Source organism: Lonchura striata, chromosome 1, assembly GCF_050655825.1.
Source record: "Lonchura striata isolate lonStrDom1 chromosome 1, ASM5065582v1, whole genome shotgun sequence".
Lineage (NCBI taxonomy): Eukaryota > Metazoa > Chordata > Aves > Passeriformes > Estrildidae > Lonchura > Lonchura striata.
In genome coordinates, this window is record NC_140703.1 from 29,431,974 (window position 1) to 29,457,125 (window position 25,152).

Sequence of the window (25,152 nt, forward strand, 5' to 3'; positions counted from 1 at the left end):
TGTGTACAATTTGTGTACAATTTGTGTACAAAGCTTACCTGATTTTAGACCTTTTACAAAGCTGTTGGGCCCAGTGTTCCAGCTTTGTGCCTGTGACTTGATAGCGCTGGAATCTGTATGTCGTCTTGAGTCTAAGTGCTTTTACTGGGATTTGGTGCTGAAGTGCATGGAGTTTCTAGTACTTGCTGGCCAAAGGGGTTCACCTATTCTGCATATAAATATGCACATTTAAATTTTTTGTCCTCATTACTTGATGAATAGGTATCCTTGAAAGGCAGAGCATCTCTGTTTGTGCCACTCCTGGCCTGCAAAGTCTGGAGTTGGATTAGGGAGCAGAAGTGAGCCTGTGATCATGCTCTTGGCAGTATAGCACAGACTCACTGCCCAGGTACCAGAGCAGCAGCAGGAAACAAGTGTGTCCAATTTCTGTACAGGATGGGATTTCCATGCTCATCAGATAGTGGAAACTGGAATAAATAGAATTAATGATCTCTTGGGACCATTGCAGACAGTGTGAGTCAAAGTTCTTCGGCAGAGAGAAGTGCACTTTCCCACTCTCAGTGCCCTGAAATGCCCTCACCAGATATACAAGGAAAATTTTGCTATTATCCCACACTTTCTCCAACCATCTTCCACACAACTGCTCAGAAATGAATGAAAGATAAGATTGGAAGCAAAGGTGGGAAGAAAAGTTCAGCACTCCCACTGGAGAGAGAATGCTCCGGATGAATCCCTGCTGAGCCTGGTGCTGCTCCTGAAGACTGATCAATATTCAGAGTAGTAAAGGGGTCCAGAAATCTGGCAGTTACTTAGAGAGGAGCAAGGTGCACAACAGGACCCTGTAATAGCTTGATATGCCCAGATCTTGGAATATGTGCTGCTGTGCTCCAAGTTACAGCATCCTTAAAGGGGTGTATTAGCACTATAGGGTGGCAAACTCCACAAGAGTCCTGTCACTTCAGTGTCCCGTTTCCCTGATTGTCCATTTTTAGTCTCCAAACTCAGGGCAGTCTGGGGGAGTAGTATGTGCTAATGTCACCCCTCTTCCTTGCTGAAGAGCAGTGATGGAATTGGGAGGACTTGGACCTGGGAGCCCAGCAGCACTGCCAGGTCCTGGAATTAGACAGCGGGGAGATAGGGAACAGTCCCTCTAGGAAGAGAGATTAAATACATTAAGGCTCTGTCCTTTCCAGTCTTGCCTTCCTGGGAGTTGGGCAGATCCTTCGAGACATAGCTTTGAGTGCTGGAGTGCTCCTGGGACTATGGATCATGACTTACAACAAGGTTTGGTTTTCTCTGCTGATTACAGAGCCTTTGTAATTCTGACACCACCATGCCCCTCTCCTCGAGATCCCACATGTGTATCTCTTTGACAAATTCCAGCCCTGATTCTGAAAGAGCTGAGGTGGCAGCTACTTATTAAAGGTCCAGTCTTCACAGTAGAAGAGGAACTGGAAAAGAAATGAAAAATTTAATTAATGCTACTGATGGTTTATAGAAGAAAAGCAGTAAGAAACACCTTTTGTGTGAGACTGATATTAAACTATTTTTTAAATTACTTTTCCTCCTTTGAAAGGAAAAAATAATTAACTGTGAAGTGCTGGCAATGTAATACCAGCTCTGACTGGTGGTGCATATATTTAGTACTTTAGTTGTCCAGTCCTGAGAAATCCCAGGGGACAGGGTTTATAACAAGTATATTATTTTCTCATCAAAGAAGTATTTTTTTCATTTTAGAGGAAAAGCATAGCTCAATAAATGATGTTCACCAAATCCCAAACTAATTGAAGTCAGGAAGGTGCTCCAGGGGCCATCCAACCAAAGGCCCCACTACAGCAGGCCCAATTAAATCAGGTTATTTATGGCTTTGTCCAGCAGAGTCATAAATAGCTCCAAGAAGATAGATTTCCTAATTTTACTGGACTCTATTTCAATCTTTGATGACTCTTATTAGGATGAAGGAGCTTTTCCCGTACCACAATTTTCCAAATTGCTCCCATCCCACCTCACGCCTGTTGTCTCTACTACAGTGCATCTCCAAGAAAAATCTGGCTCCATCTTCTCTGTGCCTTCCCATTGCAGACAACATTAAGATCTCCCCATACCTTCTCTTACATCTGAACAAACCCAGTTCACCCAGCTGCTCCCTGTACATTACGCACTGCCCTTCCCTGACCATCTTGGAGACCTGCTGCTGAGCTCTATGTTAACATGTTTCCTCACTGGGGAACCTCAAACTGGAGAGGATCCTCCAGGTACATTGTTAGGTTGAGTGAAACAAATTGATTCTGCAGTTGGAAGTCCCAAATTTAATGTTAGCAATAAGCCCCTGGTCTCAGGATAAGAAGTTTCCATCTCTTCTTCTGTGGCAGTATATGCCCATAACCAGACTGGGGATTTAGCAGTGTGACAGAAATGCTTTTAAGAAAAACAATAGGGTTTCAGCAGATAATTAAAAATATGTGTAGGTGTTAGATCAGCTATGAGTCTAAACTGTCACAGGTCCAAGCTCTAAATATCCTTTGAAATGCACACCCCAGCAAAGGAGGGAGCTGGACACACAGTTTGGATGCATCCTGATGTGAGCAGTGCTGCCAGTGTGGGAGCACAGCCCACTCCCCTTCTGCAGGGTGACCAAGGCAGCAGCAGCTTCAGAGGCGAGAGGAGAAGCAGGTCTGGGACCCTGCACTGCCCTCAGTGCAGGAGGGGATGTCCAGGTAACACTGCTTATGTGATGAAATCACATTACATAAGAGCTGCAGGACTACAGGTGCACAACCCCTGGTGTTCCATACCTCTTGCAGGTAGAAGAGAAGGACATGGGGATGGATGCACCCAGGTTGCTGGGAACCATTTGGGATCCTCCTTCTCCAGGCTGATCTTTTTCACAGCAATGAGAGTTCAGCAGATCCCTTCTCTGGCGCAGAGAGGCAGGGAGGCAGTAACAGAGCCAACACAGGGGGTTTTCAGGAGCATCAGCTGAGCACATTGTCTTGGAGGCAGCAAGAAGTGCCAAAGAAAAATGAGGGATAGCGGAGTGCTCCCTTCCTGCAACCATGCTGCTGTGCTGCTGCTGCTGGCTGGCAGCAGGGTTAAGTCTTTGTGTGGCTTGAAACAGTTTGTAAAATATTGTTAAATGGCTTGAAATTCTCAAAGTGATTTGGATCAAAGTGCAGACTTTCGGTACTTTTATTATTTATATTTGTGTGTTGATGGTTTTTTCCCCCCTCTTTTAATCAGGCTGTGACTTCCCATGTATTTCTGTGATAAATCACTCAGTTTAATTATTGTTTCATTTAGAAATAATCAAAAGTTGGCAGCAAGAGAAGATATTGCTATATTATGCATGTATATATACATATTCCATTTTACTCTAATGGATTGTTCCGGGTATGTGAAAGGCCCAGGACACTTGAGAGGCAGATGGCAACACAGAGAATGTGTTTTTACAACAAAACCTGTCGTTAATGCCAAGTTGCCATGTTCAGAAGGTTAAATTATCAGGAGCAATTTCCATCCCATTGCTCACAACATGTGGAGGATGCTTCTCTTCATAGCCATCTCTCATCCTCCAGTATTCACTCACTCAGAGTTATAGCTCTGGCATTTTACAACATCAGAAATCCTCCTGAGAAGCTATTTGCAATGCATATGAGTGTTTTTTAATTTAACTTTTTTTTTTCAGGAGCAAATAGGTGATTGCCTCGAAAGAGGAGAACTAACAAACCCCACAAAACTTTCATTGGCCCCACATAACTCATCAATTTGAGAAGATGCCCTGCCTGGTGCTGACAATATTGTTAAAATGTCACCTGTTATTTATGCCACTGCATCCAAACGTGATATTTATGGCTGTAAATGAGCAGCAGGCTTAAGGAACAAGTGGAGAGGCTGAGTCCCCCATGCCTGTCGTTGCCCTTGGGCTGCACTGCCGGCAGCAGCCCAGCCCAGGGACACCGGGCACCTTCCATGCTGCTGCCACAGACTCACGTCTCATAAAGTTCGTGGCTAATTGAAAATGCTTCTTCCTCTTTCACTCCAGCACTTAGTGCTGCCTCTGTGGTTTTTTGGAGGGAGGAGCAGCCAATGACCCTGCTGCTAATGAAGTGTTGAAGTTCGAACATAAAGAGGTAATTCACTGTAGGTCATGTATGGAAAATGCCTCTGCCTGCCCGGAGCTGTTGCTTCTTCAGTGCACAGGGTTTCTTTTCTGGCACTCCTGAAGCTAAGCTGCCAGCAAGGTATAAACTGAAAGGGATTCAATTACAGCCTGTCTACTCTCCATCAGGCCTTCAAGCTGCATTATTAACCCCCCAGAGAGTCCTGTGCTGCTCTGCGCAGAACTGCTGACATCCCTGGGTGCTGTTCCCTGGTGAGAAATGACCCCTCTGTGTACCTTGCCTCACCTCCCAGCCCTCCACTGGCACTTCCAGACTTGGAAGTGGCTGTTGGGTCCCCAGCTCCTCAGGACTGCCAGACCTGGCAGCCCACCCTGGTAGCTGGGGCTTGGCTGAACATCAAAGTCCCAGCAAAGGAGTTGGATCCTACAGGTTTGTACCTAGCACTATGGAAACAGTCTTATACTTGCAGGGAATAATGGATATATTTTCTTTCATGTTGTGTAAAAAAAAGCACCTAAGACAGCTGGCTCCCTCTGTGGAAGCACCTGATAAACTCCTCTGGGTGCAGACAGACCACTTCTGAGCCTGCAGGAGTCTATTTGGTTCTTTCCAAGGATAATTTCTAGAGGTCAGCTATAGTCAAATAACAGTTGCAAGGAAAAATTTTAGCACAGAAATAAGAACACTGTGTTTGAAAAAAACAATTAGATTCCTCCCAAACCCACAACCTGTCATTCTGTGAAAGGCTTTCTGGTCTCAAATCCATCTTACTAAAGACAAGAAGTGAAAGTGACAGGCAACAGTGATTATTGCAAATCTTATTATATGTAACAAATGTGAATAACAGAAAGTCTAGTGGCTGTGTAAGCAAGTCACCAGCTAGGAAAGAGACAGCTGATGGAAGAAGATAAAACATTAATGAAAAAATCCTGGGTTTAAAGATTAAGGGTAAGAAGGCATTATTTAAGTATACTAAGACCTAACAAAATTGTTGCAATCATAGAGGAAGATAGTATTCATAGGGACCTCTTGGACCATCAAATCCTCATGCTATCTGTATTGCCATATCAATCTTCTGCATGGAAATAGTAGTATTAAAGTAGTTCTTTTTGTCCCCAGGTCCCAAGGGCTGGAGGAGAGTGTGGGAAGCATTTTAGAACCTGGTATTTTGATTGGTTATAACCTCCTTGTGATTTCATACTTAAACTTTTTTGTCGGCATTTCACACCCGTTCTCTCTCTGACAAATGTCATTCATCAAGTTCAGTAACATCTCTTCCCTTTGTTAGCCCCTGTAGTTCCAATGTAAAGGTGGAAGAATTGCCAGTTGTGAGAACACACAAAAAAAGAAATATTCATTGAATATTTATGTTGTGTATTTGGAAAGAAATGGGATGTGCTTATTTCAAAGGAAGGAAGAAATACTTTCTATCTCATCAGTAGCCATGGATAGATTGTTGCAGCCATCATGGCAAAGCACAGAAGTGCTACCAGAAAATTGTGACCAAGAATATTGAAGGAAGTGTCTGTGGAGCTTCCTGAAACACTGAGAGTATTTGTAGAACATATTGAAAGACAGGGGAAGCTACAAAGGGCCGGAGAAGTGACTGTTGGTTAAACAGCATGACCCAGGGTTGCCCCCAGAACTGGGGGCATTACATCCTGGGCACTGTGCAGCTGGTACTGCGTGCCTGGTGTCGTGCTGATCATGTGCCAGCCAGCAGCATGCCAGCCCCCTCAAACTGTGAGTCCATACCTGGATTTCCCAAGTCCAATCTGTTTGTCACTAGTCCCAGGCAAAATAATGGCTAAGGACATATGGGAGGTGAATAAAGCATTAATGAATGGGAGCATACTCAATGCCAGCAAATGCTGAAACCTATTTTCTTAAAAGCAATCAATGAAGCCTTTTATAAAAATTAATTTTTTTTTAAATTTATCTGATTAAAGTTATCTTTATAGATTGCTGGAAGTAAGAGATGTCTATTTGACACTTGCATGTGTCCTTCTCATTAAAAAAAGACAATTAAAAAAATCAGTGTAGCCAGTACTGCATTGGTGAAATTAAAGACTGGCTCATAGATGTCCAAGTAATTGTCAAAAAAAAAAAAAGCTCAGTCAGTATTTTTCATGACAACTTCAAGTTCGGTCCAGAGAAGATCAAGAACTGACTTTCGCTGTGATCTATAAATACTCACAAGGGCAATAGTTTCTGGCAGTAGATAGAGCTGTCATCATCTAGCTAAGGTAGATTTGTAAAACAGTGCAGCTAAGAACAATCATACATAAGTTCCAGGTAGGAAGAAGAAAAGATTTGAACAGGGAACAGTTGATTATTAGCCAAGCTCATTAGGAGTAGTGGATTTATACCTGTTTGAAAGCTTGTATTTGCCCAGACAATCTGTGTGCAGGCAGCCCTGGTGAGTGCTGGTGGCCATCAGGTCTGATTCAGGGCAGCTCCCTGTCCCTTCATGTCGGATGGCAGTGTTTGAGAGTGCATGTCACTGCATCAAACATTGCCTCTCTTTTCTTGGGGGTGTGCAGGGCAGCCACCAAACCCAGAGCTGAGATAGCAACACCTATCCGTGACACCTCTTGCATCTGATTGTTGCCTGCGTGCGCTGTTTCCAAACAGCCTCCTGGGCTGTTTCAGGCAGCTGCTTGCAAACACTGCAGACAGACACCTGAATTTCATTATTCCCTGTTGCACAGGAATCACTCAGCTAGATATCTGAGGTCATATCACATTACTTCTGGCACTGCAATGGCTGTGAAGTTACCTTGGGAAGGGAGTATGCTGCATAACCACCTCCCTAAGCATCAGATCTCAGTTTAAAAAAAAAACCAAAAAAAAACAAAAAAAACACTACTGGGGCAACTGGAAAAGCACAAAATGATGGGTCAAGGATTAATTAACTAAGACAGACTTGACTGACCAGTAATGCCCATAGGACTCTGAAATGAGAACAAATGCTCTCCTGGTAGGAAGATCATCTTTGCCCTGGCAGAGACGTCAATGCCATGTGGGACCTTGCTGCTCACTGGATAAACAGATCTCTGCTGTTAAAACAAAAAGATGAACAAAGGGCTAACTTGGAGTAGTTGTGGTAATGCTATCTCAGGCACATTTTCATGAGCAAGAGGTGAAGGTGCATCGGAGCAGATCTGTGTAGTGAAAGCATTTGGGGTGGGTGGGCTGGTTCAGACCAGCTCTGGTTTGACCTGTGGACTGAATCAATGTTAGCAGCTTTAAGGCTGCTCCACTCTGCAAACCAAAGCAGGAGATGGGGCACAAGCAGAAAAGTCTCATCAGAAACACTCAGGTAATCCAAACTAAAATGCTGAGTCTGAAACACCTCCAGGTGCTCACAGTGCAATATGCAGGGGAATAATGGAGATGGATATTGGCATATCTTTTACTTACAGAGAAGTTGCTTAACAGGGAAAGCTTTTTTTCCCTTCAAGTCATCACAGATGGTCATTCAACTCTGTGAGGGTGCCAGACTCTCATGTCTGCTGTTCAAGTAATGGCACTTCTGTTCCTAATCACACCATGGCTGATAATGACAATGGAAGGACAATTTTGCTTATTCTCTTTTTTTCCCCTCCTTTAAACAGGTACCTTGAACAAAATGTACTTAAATGTAGCATATGTGTACTACACAGCATCTTCATGTCATTGGAAGAAAATATAAATGCCATGAGTATCTTTCTTGTATAGCTGACCCTCTCTGAAAATGATGAATCTCAGCATATAGAAGTGATAGCTTAAAGCAAAATCAGTGTTGAGCATATTCTGCAGAATCTGATCCAAAGTCTGAAGAAGCCTATGGAACCTTTCTTTTATCTATGACAGGGCTCTGAACAGACTCACAGAGCAGTTTCCTACAATGTCAAGCAGACTGGCTTAGATGTACCTGATTGTAGGTTCCTCTACAATGTCCATGAAATGAAGGCTTTTGGAGTGAGAGACACACAGCATGTAGGAGAGATCTACCTCTTGTCCTAAAGAGCTCAGCAAAACAAATTAAAACACCTGTCAAAACACACAAGATGAGTCTACAGAACTCTAAGCACTCTTTGAGGTGGTGCTCTTGCCTCTCATTGAGCCTTTGGAGAATGAAGAAAGTGTCAAATCCCCAGGTTTAGTGAGGTAGAAAATCCTTTTCTCTACTTTTTTCCCCCGGACATCACTGGCTTTGTTGTGCTTCTCCCTGTTCTCATTTTCTGAGCAGGCAGGGAGGGCAAATGACCAAAGAATGCATGCCCAGACATTTTCAGTTGGCTTATGACATGGCATTAATTTTCTGTAATGGCAGGAGTTTCATTTATATAATTTTCTATTCTTGTTCTTTATCTGCCTGTCTTCCCTAATAGTCACAAGATACAAAGAAATGACATTGTCATAGCCAATTATATTTTAGGTAGAGGATAGCTACTGATGATCAAAGGCTGACACATTTCCCTTCACATGTATGGAAAAAGCATTTTAGTTATTCTGAAGCAGCACTGAAAATCTACATTCCCAATTAAGGTGTGAACTGTGTTTGCAAGGTGCAGGGAAATGGTTACAAGCCCCTCTGTGGAGATTGCTTGAGAAATTGAAAGAATGGCATTGTAAGAGCAAAAGAAGGAGAAAACATCACAAAGATTAATGGAATGGGACTAAGTGATACCTCTTCACCCATCTGTGTGCATTTGTCTGTGGCTGTAGGGGTGGCAGTGGTAAAACCTCCCTAGATTTTTGCTGCCTATGAGCAGGGATTGCTGCTGACCACCCAGTGTTAGTGGTGAAAGCACCCCAGGAAGCATGACTATGGCCCCTTGCTGTAGCTAGCTCCCCCAATGCTGTGGGGTACAAAGCAATAATTCCTTCTTGTCCAATGGTCAGTCACAAGTGCCCATCTGCCCCTCCACCTTTTCCTAATATCAGCTGAAAACATCACTGGTGTTCCTTTCCTGCAGTCTCTCAACATCCTTCGTATGTACACTACTATTTATTATTTAAAGCAGTGCCTGTATTATTTAACTCACTGAGCATTTCTAGAATATGGTTTCCATGAAAGATGCTGTGCAGCACCACTCTGTTGAACTGTGAAACAGCAACATCCTTCTCTGTTGGAACAAACACCACCCGTAGTTATTCTCAGGTGGTTTTGAAGTCCGTAAACATACACAAACATGCATAGCATGCATACATTTGTGTCTGTGCACATACTTATATGTGTCTATGGTATGTGTCAGAAGAATGTGATAACCTGTCAGATATTCTGGAAAGCCTTTGCTCAGATGCAGCTTTCTGCACTCTGTGCTGTTTATCCTGCATCTTTGGCTACTCCATCACCACACCAGACTGTTTTCCAAAGAGCTTTTGTTTGTGATACTGTGCCTCAAATCCCAGCCATGGATTTCCTCCCCTCCACATCCAAACTGGCCACTTCCTCCTAAACTGCAGGTTTTTGATAGCAAACATGCCCAAAGGATGAAACAAACTGGCCAACCAATTAATAAACACTGTCTCTCTTCTTCAGCCCCAAAGACATTTGGTTTTCACTGTATTATTTTTATATATAAAAACACGAATAGTTTGGGCTAACTCTGAGTCTGTTTGTGCCTACTATTCTTTCTGATCCACCACAAGACACATTCCAGCTGAATCTTCAGTCTCAGGGATCACGGGCTGTTGTGTGGTTTATGTATTTTTTGGCAGTGATTTGTCAGTCTCTCTGACGTGCCCCCATGCCACTCCTCTTCCTCTCATTCAGCCATCGGCTTGCAGAGCCCTGGGCTATGCATGCTGTGCGGATCTGTTTTAGTTCCCTGTCAATTATTCCTCCCTGTTTACGGTAACAGCTCATACCACATTTTATTACTGTGGCTCATGTGCCTTTCACATCATTGCTTTTGAAACACTGAATTTATTCTGAAATGTGTCTGGTTTTCAGTCTAGCTCCTCACTGTTTCCTAATCCCAGGAGGATTTTATTGTTGGTTTTTGCATATTTTTTGCCAGCTGCAGCTGTGTCCATGTTCCAGGATTATTGCTCAGGTTGCTGTGAGAAACATGGAAATGTTTTTCCTTCTCTTCTCTGACCTTTCAAGCCCTTTAGCTACATCTGCCCCTATCTGCTCTCCTTTCTGAGCCTTAAGTGCTGTGCTCCCTTCCCGGCCATTGTGTCGGACACAAAGATGAAATGACTGGGGCGTGTGAAAGCGCTTGACAGCGCTTCAATATTATCTTCTGCAGGATATCACAGTTAACCCTGGGTCTCCACTTCTCTTTACAACTGCCTTATTTTCATTTTGAGGGAACTTGGCGCTCTCAGCAGCATGGAATTAATATCTCAGCTGCTGCCATGCTCAGGCAGAGAGCCAGCTTCCTCTCCCTGCACGCCGCCCAAGTGTCTCGCACTTGAGCACCTGCATCCCTGCATGAGTAAGGGCAGCTCGGAGCTTTTTATCCCTCTTGCTGTTCCTCCACATCAGTGTACCCTCTGTCAGGGCTTGAGTCGACCTGTGAAGCTGCATTTTCTAGAGGGCAAGCAGATCATTTTAGATCATTTTAGAGAAGATCTTGCAACCCCTGAAGGAGGGGAGCTGATGTTTCTGATAGGCACTTTTTAAAAACCTAGTATAGCTGATCCAGAGTGGGGAATAGGAGCAATGTACTCTGTTTATAATGTTAACAGGTTTTAAAATTTCCTATAGACACTTGTAATTTTTTCAGCTCCAAATGATAAAAAAGCACACGTCATGTCTCAGAACACAAAATTGTCTTTAAAATTCATTACATTTAAGAATATAAATTGTGAATGTTTATTCACTCTTCCCCCTCCAGGCCTGGAATTGTATTTGATAGAACCTTCTTTGAGAAAGGAAGCTTTTACGTCAGATACTGAAGCATGGAAAATGGGAAATGCACAGAGAGGTTACAGCTCAGGAGCAGCTCAATGCTTCAGTGACTTTGGTAAAACTTAATTTTACTACTCCAGGGTTTAGGGTTTTGGGAAAAGGCAGGAGAAAAGAAGATAGGCCTGGATGAAAGAAGTAGGAGAAACCCCTGGAGAGACTGATGCTGAGAAAAGAGGCTACTTCTACCTCCAAGACTCACTGTCCCCCACCAATTCCAAAAACTCAGGCTCCTCTTTCATTAGGACAATGTAATTTGTCTTGCCACAGCTTGGGCAAAGTAGGCTGAAAAAGTAAGACTTTTCTACCCTTAAGAGCCTATTGTCCTGGTTGACAAGATCTTCCCTACCTCTAGAACAACCTCCTTCTTATATCCTGGCAGAAGTCTCTCTAAGAAAGGATTTTAGGGTGATCAGGATACAGCTGTATCCAGAAAGTGGGGGACCCACATGATTTTTCCTGTGGGTGGCAAAAAAAAAACAGGAGAAATTTGGGGAGCATTTCAGCCAAAGTGTTTATCTGGCTATTGCAGGGAAGAGAGAGCATCCAGGAAAGTGAGGGCTCCATGGAGTTATCAGTGTCTTACAGAACTGAGGAAGCTGGTTCTGAGCAGCTTTTGTATTACACATGCTCCAGTGTAGCTATTCAAGGCAGGCATTAGAGATTTCAATCACAGTTTGTGGCTCTCAATGAACTTGGAGAAATCCACACCCTTTCTAATCCCCCATTTGCCTTTTCTAAGAGATAGCAAGAGTGAAATCCTTCTACTACAGAGGAGCCATTGAGAACATATTAATTCATGTAAATAAAGCAGGTGGATACCCTTCAGTTACTACAGGAAAGACACACAGAGCATTTTGGTTTATTGTGGTTGTATGAAGACTGAAACTCTTGCCGATTTCTACCAAAAAGCTTAATACCTTTAGAAAGCCTTTCCTGACATCAGGAAGGAAGCAAAAAGCCAAATCACAAAGCAGATCTCTGAAGTTCAACATGAAGACACAGAAAACTTAAATACAGGCTATTACTCAATGTAGCAGCACTGGGTGACCAGCTGAATAATCACAACTGCTGAGGATTACTTATGAGCACTCCTGAAGGCAAAGTGTGACCCTAAATGTTATCTGCTGGGAAAGAATAGAAGCCAGTTTTTCCTTCCAAGAAATGAGATAGCTTCCAATCTATATAGGTAATGGAAGACAGGGAACTAGAACACAAAGAACACTACATCAATTGCTAAAAACTAGGTAACGAATTAATAACATAGTTGTTGTGTGAGCAGCTACAGCAAAATAAGGTGATAAATAGCAGACAACTGGGGCTTATAGTGCATCTGAAAAGCCAATTTAATTATATTCTTTGACAGGATAACAAGCCTAGTGGACACAAAGTACTCCACAGTAGCTATGTCTATCATTCCCTGAGAAGAACTTGTATGTGGATTACTGAAATCTGAATGGTACTTCTCAAACCCCAGCTCTTCCAGCGTGTGCCAAATGCAGTGAAGTGTGTCCCGCCACACAGTGCTTTGCAGCCAACACACTTATTTTAAACTCCATGGCTGTTCTAAGCATGTTTTCTCACCCTCCACATCTATGAAAGCCACTGAATGATTACATCACATCCTTTTTTATACAAAGGATCTGAATCCTCAACTTCAGACTACCAGAGGGGCTCAGGAACACAGCTATGCAGATGTTTTGCTGTTAGAGTAAGAAGTAGAGGTGATGCACACAATTTTGGTTTATTTTGCCATCAGGTGGTAGTCAGCAGTCTGCTGGAGGTGGAAAAATCATTGAAGCTGTGAACAAACACCCTCATCCAAATACATCACGAAGGCTGTTGCTTAAAGGTGCGTTCTTCCCTCCTCCTTGTCACCCACTCGCCTGCCTGATCTCCCAGGCTGGGAGGTGGCATTGTTCAAGCATCCTGACTTGTTTCAGCCAGCATGGGAGGAGCTCATTCCTTGGCTCCCTGTCAGGCAACTATAAAGGGCTCCAGGAGAGGGAAGTGGGATAGAAAGGGTGTAAATTTAGGACATAAGCTCTCTGAAGAGGAGCTCCATTTGGAACACCAGCCATGGTCAGTATACTGGCATTATTGCAATGAAAGGTGTTTGTTCCCTGTGTCCTGGGTTTGGACCTACAAACACCATGAGCTCCAGTGGTTAAAAACAGCATAGTTAGAACAAGGACTTTATTAGTATCAATGCTAGAGCCTAAAACATGTGTGGAATGGGTGACATGTGTGGAATTCCAAGTGTGGAATGGGTGACATGGATCAAATCTGCTAACACACAGGTATTAGAAAATTCATGAACCTCACTGTGGTCATGCTACTGGAGGAGGACAGAAGTCCATCTTCTTGAGAGAGGTCACACAAGAACACATTTGTGTAGTCCATTTGTTTGGTTCATTTCTCCTGAGATCTGGAGCAATTGTTTGACTTCCCTATCCCCTCCTGGTTTTTGCTGTCAGTTGCATTCTACATGATTTTGTGCTCTGTCAGCCAGGTGGGTGGCATCTGTGCTCTGGTGGGGGAGCTGGAACTAGATGACCTTCAAGGTCCCTTCCAACCAAAACATTCTGTGATTCTATGATGAGTCCTCTCTTTATGTTGAATGACAAGGAAACAAGAGAATCTGTTTCTTTGCAAAATTGCAAACAAGTCTCTGCTGCAGGAGTGTCAACTGATGATACCTCTGCCTTGTACAAAGCCTGATGAAAAACAGCCAAACACCCAGGATAAGTGTTAGTGGTGGAGAGTTAATCAAGGAGGTCTTCTATCATGCCCAAGCAACCCCTCTCAGCTTGAGACCCTGCTCATACCTGTGGAATAGAAAGAGGGAAGCATGTACATAGCTCTGGAAGGTGAGAATGCACAAAGTGCAAGCTAGAAGAATGAGCTGAAATCAATTAATTGAAGTTCAACACCAGCAAATAAAGGAAAGGATGAATAAACATGAGTAAAGAGAAATGAAGAGATTACAGAAAAGAATCCTAGGGTTAATGAGAACATAGTCAAGAGGGAATTGCTAGATGAGGCTGGCATAAATGCACAAAATGTATTATCAGGTGGATATTGGGATTAATAGGTGTCATGACTTTAAACAAGTAATGTAGCTGGAGAGTATTGAAGCGTGTTTTGATCAGCACAATTCAAAACATATATAAGCCAAATGGATAGAAATGAGATGAAAGAATGAAAGAATCAGCAAGTCTGTGCCTATTTTCTTTGCTTAAAAACCCCCAACACTCAGTGTAATGCTTCCTTAATGCTGATATGAGTAAGTCTCCTGGCTATAGAGCTTAGAAGAATAGGACCTTGGTTCCCCCCTTCATGAGGGAAAATGTAATTGGCCATTTCTAATTAGCCACATTTTCAGGAATTACAGTTTTGTTTACTCGGGCTGTGGTTCCACATGCTGTGTTTTTCTGCTTTATTCCCAAGCAGAGCTACTCCTAACTAATATGTTACTGCTGTGGCTGTGCCCATTGGAGGGCACAGCGAACATACACAGAGGCCTTAGAGAGGGTGAAGCACAGCCATGCAATAACTTTTTGGACTAGGGGACAGGGATGCAAAAGTATTAAAAAAGGGAAGAGAGCTCTGCTTACCAACCTCTAAATCATTGTCAGGAAGTTCCCATTCTCCAGACTCAGATCAGGCCCTGGATGATCCTTGTACCTCCCAAGGCTGGCCTGGTGACTGTAAGATGACTTCACTGCAAAGACCAAGTCAGACCATTTGCAAAGGTACACAGGTGATGTGTGATACCTGACAGAAGCAACACCAGTGATGTCAGACTTTAGACAGGTGTTGCCAAACTCAGGAGAACAAAGCCAAAAGTGATGAGCCACACCAGAAGGCACAGATTTAACTGAATTGGATAAGCAGAGAAAAGTCTGTGTCCCCCTGATAACTGTAAGTGGCAACAACTGTCAGTTCTTCCACTTAGATAGTAGCAGCTGCTATACAATGTCAAAATATCCACTACCATTTCAGTTTAGGATGGAGGTGAACATGGACTACCCCCTGCAAAGGAGCAGAGTGGAATGGAAGAGGAAAGAAAAAATCCTCAGGGACAAATAACTTAAAGATAAAACACAACCAGGATATCTTACAGATCAGGATAGGCACTGTAAACATGATAGAAAACTTTTAATCTTTATTTTAAAATTAACTTGTTATATTGGTCACTGCAGAAAAACTGAACACTAGCTGAACACAAACCACTGACTTCTTGTTCTGAATCAAATATAACAGCAACAGCCCAAAGCGAAGTTGACTATGGAAACAATTTACTGCTGGGCTTTGTTACCTCAGCTCTTGGGAACTTGTTAACTCTTTCTTTGATGGTGCTTAGTGGAGAAATACCTGGTTACCACAGCTACTCCTTCACTGCTAAAGGCTGTCCACCTTAAGAGATGCTTACTCTCTTTTCCAAGCCAAGTCTTGTAGTGAGCAGTCCCCTGGTTGGTGCTAGGTCCCCCTAGAGAATGTCTACATGCTCACCCTGGGCATCCTCTCAACTCCTCATGGAGCTCCCAGGACATAGGGACAAAACCCTTTCCTTCTTTCCTTTTCTTTCCTTTTCTTTCCTTTTCTTTCCTTTTCTTTCCTTTTCTTTCCTTTTCTTTCCTTTTCTTTCCTTTTCTTTCCTTTTCTTTCCTTCTTTCTCAGTTCAGTGTGGCTTAAAAAAAAAGCCCTGTGCTGCAGGCCTAGCTGTTTTTAAGTGGTTACATGCCATAAAGGTTGGTGGAGGCATTAAATTCTCCAGTCCCAGTTCTGTTTGCCTAGATAGTGACTCACCTCACATGTTTCAGATCAGCTCCTTTTGAGGAGAGGAGGTGTGATACAGGTCCCACAGCCGTGCGGAAGATAAGACTGTTATGCTTGCAAGACAAGTCTTAATTACAAAGTTAAAATCGTTATTTCATATTAAAGTGGTGGGAGAAGATATATGAAAGCCAAGGAAATATTCAGTAACTGCTGAAAAGGACACACAACACCCAGATACAAGGAGATGTCTCATTAATTACTTGCTTTAGTCCCCTTTGGGCTCAGAACACAGCAGCAATAGAATTACTTTTGTTAGTATCTGTGGGTTCTGTTTTGACTAAGCTTTGTGTTTTCTATTTATACATTAATGGTTTTTGACATGTTTCCTTTTGGTGTGGGAAATAATTACCTACAATTTATCTAGAGACTGTACTTAATCCACATGTCAATCATTCATGTTTTGTGGTGTTTCACAGACAGCAGAAACAAGGACTACTGAGAATGGAACAATCCTGCCAGCCTATGTGGAGTCATTCAGGGCTACAGCTGTTAGTTACCAGCTCAAGTAGGTATGTGATATTCAACAACTGAATTTCACACCAAAAAGGAAGCACAATGAAGTAGTAGCTGTCACTGACTGAATTCCAGAGAAAACTTCTCCTCCTAGAGACCAGCTCTGTCATTCGATTTCACTTGTTCAGTATTTTCTATTGCAAGTCTTAAAGAAATCTCAGAGAAAAATAATAGGAGTTAGTGAGGGACTAAGTTACTAAGGTGTTGTAAACTGGTATCTTTCCCACAGACAAAGCGTAGCTCAGAGCATAACTTCAGATTGGCAAGAGGGCCTACATTGTGATATCACCTCCTAACCCCAGTCAAAATGTATGACCAGAGCTGTCAAGTGCTGCCTTATGAGCAGGAAAGCACTGAAGTTTGAACTGAGGTTTGAGTTTCCTGGAATTTGAAAGATACTGCTGTCCAAGGGACTTGTTTCCGAACTGCTCCTTGCTAAATGGAGTTTGTTACTCTCCTGAAAACAGATTAACCCTAAGAATCATCTACATCCATAGCTATTTGCCAGGGAGGGAGGGTCAGGAGGGCACATCAGTAATTGCAGCTGCTCTGGAGCTAGAGCCTAGAATGCAGGTCTGCCTGCCTTATCCACTTGCTCCTTCCCACCTCATTCCCAAAAATAATGGAACACGAGACACAGTAATTTGGTCACCTCTCCATCGTGCTTTGTCAGTGCTACCCATGATCTTGGCAGTTTATATTTATCCAGGGAGAGAGGAGGCGAAACAAAAAAAAAGGAAGGAAAGATGGAGGAGTGGATGAGAAATGAACAATTTCTAAGATTGTAAAACCCGGCAGGCTTTGGTTTTATGGCATTATGGTGCATGGCTGCACAATGAAGAGCTGGCTTCTGTTGATAGCAACACTATCAGCAATTTTCCATCCAGCTGGGAAAGGTTTTTTGTTAATACACATCATGACTTTAATAGCATGTGTGTAGGTGGTGAAGAATTGGATTTTTTAAAAAACTTTATAATCAAGGTGAGAGGAGGCAAGCACAGTACATGAGAGAGAAACATGCAGTGTCAAAATACTCTTATCTATTATCGCCCAGGTCACATGGGCAGATCTGTCCCACCTCCCACCTACTGACTGGTCTTAAAGTCAAGAAATGTACCCTCCTTGGAGCACTTGGATGTTTTGATTTATTTATTGCAAAAACGGAGGTAAAGGTGCTGACAAAATACCACTGAATATATCTGAGGTGAAAACCATCTTAGAGGTTAAAAATGATTGCTCACACTTTGCTCACACAAAAAAGTGTCTACATGCAGACATCAATGTAAAGTCTGCCTATGGAAAGGAATCGGAACAGTGTTTATTTAGTACAAGATGAAGAGGAATGTGCAAAAAACCAAAACCCAGCAAGGCAAGGCAATTAGTGCTTTTAGTTTTAAAACATGTTAATGGGCTAGAGAACTTGAGCTTTGCACTTTGGTGACTCAGGCTTAAAGCACAGCCTGCTTCATTTTCACAAGGACATTTTCTCTCTACCCTAATGACAGGGACACCAGTTCCAGTGATGCTTTTTGGTGTGCCTTGCCCAGAGCCTGCAGAAAGGGGGTGCCTTCCTGGCCCCAGCCATACACTCCTGTGACTCCCCTGCATTAGTTTTAAGCTGTAGAGGTTCTGCAACAGCAGGGTGGGCTGAATGAACAAGTTGATCTGGCAGAAAACTGACATTGCCAAAAAGCAAATTGTTTCAGCACATTGATCTGACTTGCACGTGTGATCTCACAAGATTTGGTACAAGGGATGGAGCACAAGGCAAGGGAGAGATGGCTGGTGTAAGGGCAAAGGAAGTCAGGCCAAGACTGACCTGTCATCACCAACACAGAGCCCAGCTGAGTGGTCACCCATGACAGCTTTGAGACACACAGAGCAGTAGTCTGGTTGTTTGGGGTTCTTTTCCTCTTTATAAAGAAAAGGGAAGATTGATTGAAAGCCTGTGTAGTTGGCCTGGTGGCACTCCCATAAATAATATCACACCAGCCCTAAGCTTGCTGCCCCACAGAGATGGACACAGATGTGCTCAAGACTCCTCTGCACTCACCACTGGGAAGGACAGTGAGTCTTATCCTGCTGGCAATCCACTGTTCACCCACAAATACATTTCAGCATGTGCTGTCTCCAAGGAAGGCACAGTGTCCTGGTTTCTGTGCCACATTTGGCAGGATCAGCCACATTTGGTTAGCATGCCGTAAACTTTCCAACCCTTCAAAGGGGCTTTTATGTCTGAAATGTTTTGTGGTGATTCCATAGCCTTGGCCCTAAAACTCTTTTTCTCTCTGCACATCCCCTGAGGGTAATTTCATCCACACAGGTTCAAGAAGCATCATGATCCTGACAAACACAGTAGTGACTTGTGTCACTCTCCTGTCCAAACTAACATCTCAGCTTTCATCTGACATAATTTTAGGGCTAAATAGCTGTCAACTTCAATTTAGTATGACCAAAACAAAAAGCAAATTTCTTGTTCTCCCCCACCTTGTGTTTTTTTCCCCTCCTTCTCTGTTAGTCCCTCTTCTCTTTCCAACAATGCTGAAAACCTATGGCCTTGTCCTAACACCAGTCTGAATCTAGTCCAAATCAGCTTTGTCCCAAATCTCTCACCCTGTCTTTTTTTAAGCCTTGCTGCCTCACATTACATATTCTAAAATCCACTCTGTCCTGTTCATTGACTAAACTACATGAACTACATCTGTCAAATGCAATAAGTTTGTCAGCTCCTGTCTCTACAATACCAATGAGAACAGAGATTTTACTATATTACTATATTATATTACAAGCCAGAGCAGGTTGTGTGGCAGAAGAAAACGTGGCCCAAACAAGACATTTCCAATAACATTTGTGCTGCAGCCAGAAAAAAAAAAGCACAAGAGCTTCTTGCTTCATGAATTCTCACCAGGCAAAAACTGAGATTCAATATGTTTTTATACTTGATATCGTTAAAGATTACTTAAAACGAATGCAAATCTTCATCTCAGCATGATAGCAAGGGGTTGAAAATATGGTGTTTTGTATTCAGAGGTGATTTTAATGTAGTACCAGAAAGATGGTTTTAGAGGGCCTTCCCTACCTCCAAATGTAATTGTGTAATTCCTAGAAGTTGGAAAAATTTCAAAATCAAGTTAAAGTCAGCTTAATTTGGCTACCTTTCCAAGGTAAAAGAGCATCTAAATAAAATATAATGACCCCTTTATTCCAGAAATTATTTTGTGAGGTAGGGTTCTCCCAGATCTCCTTGCTGGATGAATCTAGTGTGGAGGCTGTGTAAGCAAATGCCTTAGAGGAAGTGAGAACAGAATAGCTACTTAAGAAGATTAATGAGTGGATTCCTTAAGCTACTTATGGGAAAGGTGATCTCTTATGTGTGAGCCAGAGACAATTAATTAAAATGGGTCAATTATCCTGTCAAATACAACATGTATCCAGAGTTCAAGTTTTATGTATTCACACCAGAACCAAAATCAAGGGAGAGGGAAAGCCTTCTGAAGCTCTACAGGGCAGAAGATGAATATGAGTTGGTGAAGAGAGAGGATACTTCCTGCAGCTTCCAGAAGCTCCACACTCATGCGCAGGTAAATGCTGATGTGCTGAGTCCAGTCATTGGTGTACAGGACAGTGTTTGCCTGCTTCTGCAATATCCTTCAGTGTAACAGAGCCAGAACAAACTACAGAGACAGAAAAATGTGCAATTTAACACTTGTGGTGTTTTGACCCTGGCTGGATGCCACTGCCCATGAAAGCTGCTCTGTCACTTCTCTCCTCAACTGGAGAGAGCAGGGGAGAGCAAATATAATGAAAGCTCATGACTTGAGATAAGGATGGGGAGAGATCACTCACTGATTACTGTCATGGGCAAAACAGGCTCAGTTTGGAGAAATTAATTGAATTTATTACAAATCAAGTCAAAGCAGGATAATAAGAAGTAAAAAAAAAATCTTAAAAACACTTTCTCCTCACCCCTTCCTCCTTCCCAGGCTTAACTTTATTCCCAAATCTCTACCTCCTTCCATCTCTAGCAGTGCAGGGAGCAGGGAATGGGTTGTTTTTGCTGCTGCTTTCTCCTCAGGGAGAGGAGTCCTTCCCCTTCTCCAGTGCTGCGTCCCTCCCACAGGAGATACTTTTTCCATAAATTTTTCCATAAATTTCTCCAGCATGGCTCCTTCCCATGGGTTACAGTTCTTCACAAACTGCTCCAGTTTGAGTCCCCTGCAGGGTCCCAAGTCCTACCAGCAAAGCTGCTCCAGTGTGGGCTCCTCTTCCCACAGGGCCACAGGTCCTGCCAGGACTCTGCCCCAGTGTGGACTTCCCATGGGGTCACAGCCTCCTTCAGGCATCCACCTGCTTCAACATGAGCTCCTCCATGGGCTGCAGGTGGATTTCTGCTACATCATGGACCTCCATGGGCTGCAGGGGGACAGCACATCTCACCAGGGTCTTCACCACAGGATACAGGGGAATCTGTGCTCTGGCACTTGGAGCACCTCCTGCCCTTCCTTCTGCACTGACCTTGTCATCTGCAGAATTGTTCCTCTCACATATTCTCATTCTTAATTGTCTCTTCACTGGCCACAATTAATTCTGCCCAATGATTTCTTTCCCTTCTTAAATAAGTTATCACGGAGGCCTATTTGGCTCAGCCTTGGTCAATGGCAGGTCCATCTTGAAGCCAAGGGTTGGCCCCACCCTGTTACCAAAATCTTGTCAGACAAACCCCAATGCAACACTGAACAAAACCATTTCTTACCTGGAGGAGTCGTCCTGACTATGTGAGCAAAGAGGATGTGAGGAACTACACCCTTTTTTAGTTCCTTTGTAAAGAGCTAAAGCCTTTTTTTTTTTCTTCTAAATAAAACACGGTGGCATCAATAGCATCAAAATAGAAAAACAGTAAAACATTGAGGATGCAGAACAGATTAGATTTTAGCGGAAATCTTTGGAAAGACAAACCCACCTTGACAGCGTGAGTTTTGGTGAGCCTAAACTAAAGGCAGTGATCAAAATACTAAGTCAGTGATATATTTTAAAGAATAGTCTGATGAGAAGTAGAAACATTCTTTGTTCCATCAGTCACTTGAAACACATTTCTTTCCAAATGTGTCTAGAATCTGTCCAAGCATCAGTGTATGTAAATTCAGAGATGAAAGCAATAATTCATAGTGGTAGGAAAGCATAAGGCATTTCTAATATGAATGCCAATCATCCTCCATAGGCTATATTGCTGAGTGAGGAATAGGATGTGAACATGCACCTGATCAAACTGAGCATTTCAGATGGCACACAATCCATAAAATGTCTGGGGATCTTAATATTCAAAATGAGTGAAAGCTTTGGTTTTACAGCTTGTCTGTGAGCACATGGTAGATGCAAAGCAAGGCCTGGGATGTTGTGTTCATGTTTACCAAGAATGGAAAGCTTAGACACTCCTCCTCCTGTTTTTCTTTCAAAAAATGCTGGGCTTGTAAGGAAACAGAGTCTGTGCTGTCTGAAGGACAAGAGCCTTTGATGAATCACCCAAACTCCTACAGCCCAGGCACCACTAAGCAAACTTAAATACCAAATAAATTACTGTTTGTATCTGTTATACCTACTCACCTTCAAACCTGCCAGCAGGTGAAACAAATGACTAAAATATGTGACAAATGAGTTAGAGGTACAATACTTCGTTTTTGCTGTGTGTTATTTAATAACTGCCAGATCCCTGGTGTTATCCTTTAGACCAGGATTTATAGTCTTATTTGCTTTACAGAGATGAAAAAATAATTCTCAAAAATACAGAAAGCTGAATTCTATTAGGAAGAAACTATCAAAATGTTCCATATGATTTATTGCTCTGAACAGTTCCCTAATGCTGGAGTCAAGGATTAGAAGTGATTTTCCTTGTGGATAGAGTGAGCATGATGTGACGTACATGGGTGGGCTAGGCAATTATTTGCTAGTGACTTAGTAGAATAATAGAGAGAATTTTTTTTATTCCTTTGCCTGGATTTTGGTAATAAAGCATGGCTTGATGACACAGATGGGATAAGCAAGCCCATCAATCTGGTGTATTCCACCTAGGAGGTGGTGGGTCTGCCTGAGAGAGACTTGAATTTGCAATGGGGATCATGGTCTCTACCAAATATCTCAGAAAAGTGCTCCTGCATTTTTCTGGGAAACTGCTTTGATTCAATGGTCATCACACAGGACTTGAGATGTAGGACAGCTGTGCTTAATTCTCCACTGATAAATGCATCAAACATCTATAAAGGATAGAAGTGGAAGTCAGTGACAGCTATTTTGGACTAGGTTGAGTCGACATGAAGGCTGAATGAGTATGTCAGGTTTAGATGATTCTAGTAGAAATAAAATGCAAGCAACATTTGGAATTCAAAGCAGATGTTTCCTTTTTAAATTTATATTTGGATATTTACTTCAATATATTTTAAATATATTAACATTATTTTGAGCTTCTGAACTGGAAAACAAATAATTCCTATCAATTTAAATACAGATTATACATTAAAGAATTAAACTCAGATCTGTCCTTCTCATTTCCTCCAGGTTTGAAGAAATGGCCATTAATAGGATTGCCCACAGAATGCAGAGGGACAGACTTTGTGTTCAGCCTTGTGTGGCAGATCAGCACTGCACTACCTTCTTAGCTGGAAAAGCACTCTGCAAATATCCACTACCTGAAGGATGCAGATGGGACAGCAAGGATGCCAAGCCCCTGAGACAATTTAATCCAATCCAATACAGGTACTACACACCAAACTCCTACTTGATATATTACACTGGCACAAAGAAAATCCCTGACTGTAAGAAAGAACAAGGGCTGAGGAATAATACAGCTGTCATTTCTGGCATGAAGAAACATTTTTTAAACTTTTAGAACGGATTGGATTTTCACTGCTAACATTTCTGCCAGACTTCCTTTCAACAAAGTATCAAGACTAGGATGGAGTATTTCATAGAATACTTGCAGAGGAGACAGAATGGTTGGATCTGCCTTCACTTTGCTCTTAAATTAAGATTAAAGGGGGGAAAGGGAAGGCATAAGAGCCATTTCAGTGATTAGATTCATCCATGGAATAGCTCAACATGACATTAATTCTTAGACAGCTGATTAGGTGGTTTGCAGTCCTGTGCTGAAGGACGTGGCTGTGGTCAGGATGTGGTCCAAGTCTGGGGGATGGTTTGGGAGACAGGGTGATTCTATAGAGTAGCAGCAAGGATTTTTTTCATAAACTTCAAAAGAAGGCTGGAAGTCAGACTGCAGGTAGCATTTGTTCCCTGGAGTCTTCTGGTTAGGCTGTTTATTATGAAGAGTTCCTTAGTCAAAAAGAGATAAGGGTATTGGTCTTGCAGGTCAACAGCAATTTGCAGAATATATCAATTGTTAAAAATGAAAGGTGCAGACATAAAAGTGAGTGCTCTTAATAACAAAAGGATTGAAGTACTGGAATGTGGGTTCCATTTTACCTCTGCTATGCTTTTCTCTCTCTACTTTGATCTTTCCAACTATTTTTTTAATGCAAATATCTACACTATTAAGGGTCATCCACACAAAATGCAGTCACCGGCTCTTGAAGATTTTTCTATGAAGGTTTTTCACAAATAGACCAGAAATGTGATATCTGATGTTTTGTGAACTGACACATTATATTTTTGGTTCCTATGATTCATCAAACTAGTTTGAGTGAATGGACATTTTTACCCTGTAATTTAAACTGAAGGATATTGAAAGGCAGCTGAAATTTTCCTCAGCTAATAAGAAGTCTCTTTTCTGTGAACATTGGAAGAAACCTGCTCAAAAATGCAAACTGTGATGATGGTTTTTCTATAGAGCAAGTGCAGACTCATTAAATGTATTTTTTTTTTCCTTTCAAATGCCTTATGCTTTTAAATGAATTCAAAAATTTTGTTTCAAACTTGCAAGACTGTGTGGGTTTAAAAGCAACCAAGACACGTAGCCCAGTCCTAACTGAGACCTTTGTTAGGGCAGAATCTAGTAAAGTGAGCTAACAATTTGCAATACATTGGCTGTCACTTCAAATGTCAGTGATAATTTGCAAAACACTCAGAGCAATAATGGAAAAAGGCATAAAACGTCAAATTTGTAGCATAGCTGACAACAAAAAGAATATTCACTGTGAATTACAGTCTTCCTGACTTGCTAAAGCTCTTACTGATTTTGCTTTAATAAAGGATATTCTCCTCTCAAGGGATTTAAATACAGTAGATTATCTAACATGCTTAACTGATGCTTGAAGTTCCCTATTCTGAAAGCTTATCCTTGATGACTGGGAAATCTGTGATCTCTTGCAAACATGTTTGGGAGTGTGACTGGTCAGCTTGGTGGATCTGTTATCTGGATAGGTACAGATTTGGTCAAGGACCCCCAACATTCCCTTGTATTGAAAAGCTAGTGGCTATTCCTTTTTTGTGGGTGTCTTTTTTTGGAAAAGGCATTAGCTCCTGCTGTTTTGCAGCTCCTAGAAAAGATGAAAATGTTCAGAATGGAAAACATTCACAAAAAACCCTCAGAAATTTATATATTGATCAAAAGTCAGACATATGCTTAATGGAAATGAAAACTTCAGAGTACAAAAATAACAACTCTGCTTTCCAAAAACCTGTGCCACTTGCTAAAAATTTTTAACCATTACACCTTGAGATTCATTGGATATGCACAGGCTGGATTGCAGTCCTGGGTCATTAGGAGTTCAAATAGCCTGGCTCACAGCAGGACCTGGGAAAGCCAGACCATTTTATCTAATC

The 25,152-nt window shown here is 42.2% G+C and overlaps 1 long non-coding RNA gene across 1 annotated transcript; it reads left to right on the top strand.

Moving 5' to 3' along the window:
• Positions 1-2,937: 2,937 nt before the first annotated feature.
• Positions 2,938-24,049, top strand: LOC146768629 (uncharacterized). Its single transcript, XR_014953012.1, has 2 exons — positions 2,938-16,379; positions 22,933-24,049. It is a non-coding gene; the product is annotated as an uncharacterized LOC146768629 (long non-coding RNA).
• The last annotated feature ends 1,103 nt before the right edge of the window (positions 24,050-25,152 follow it).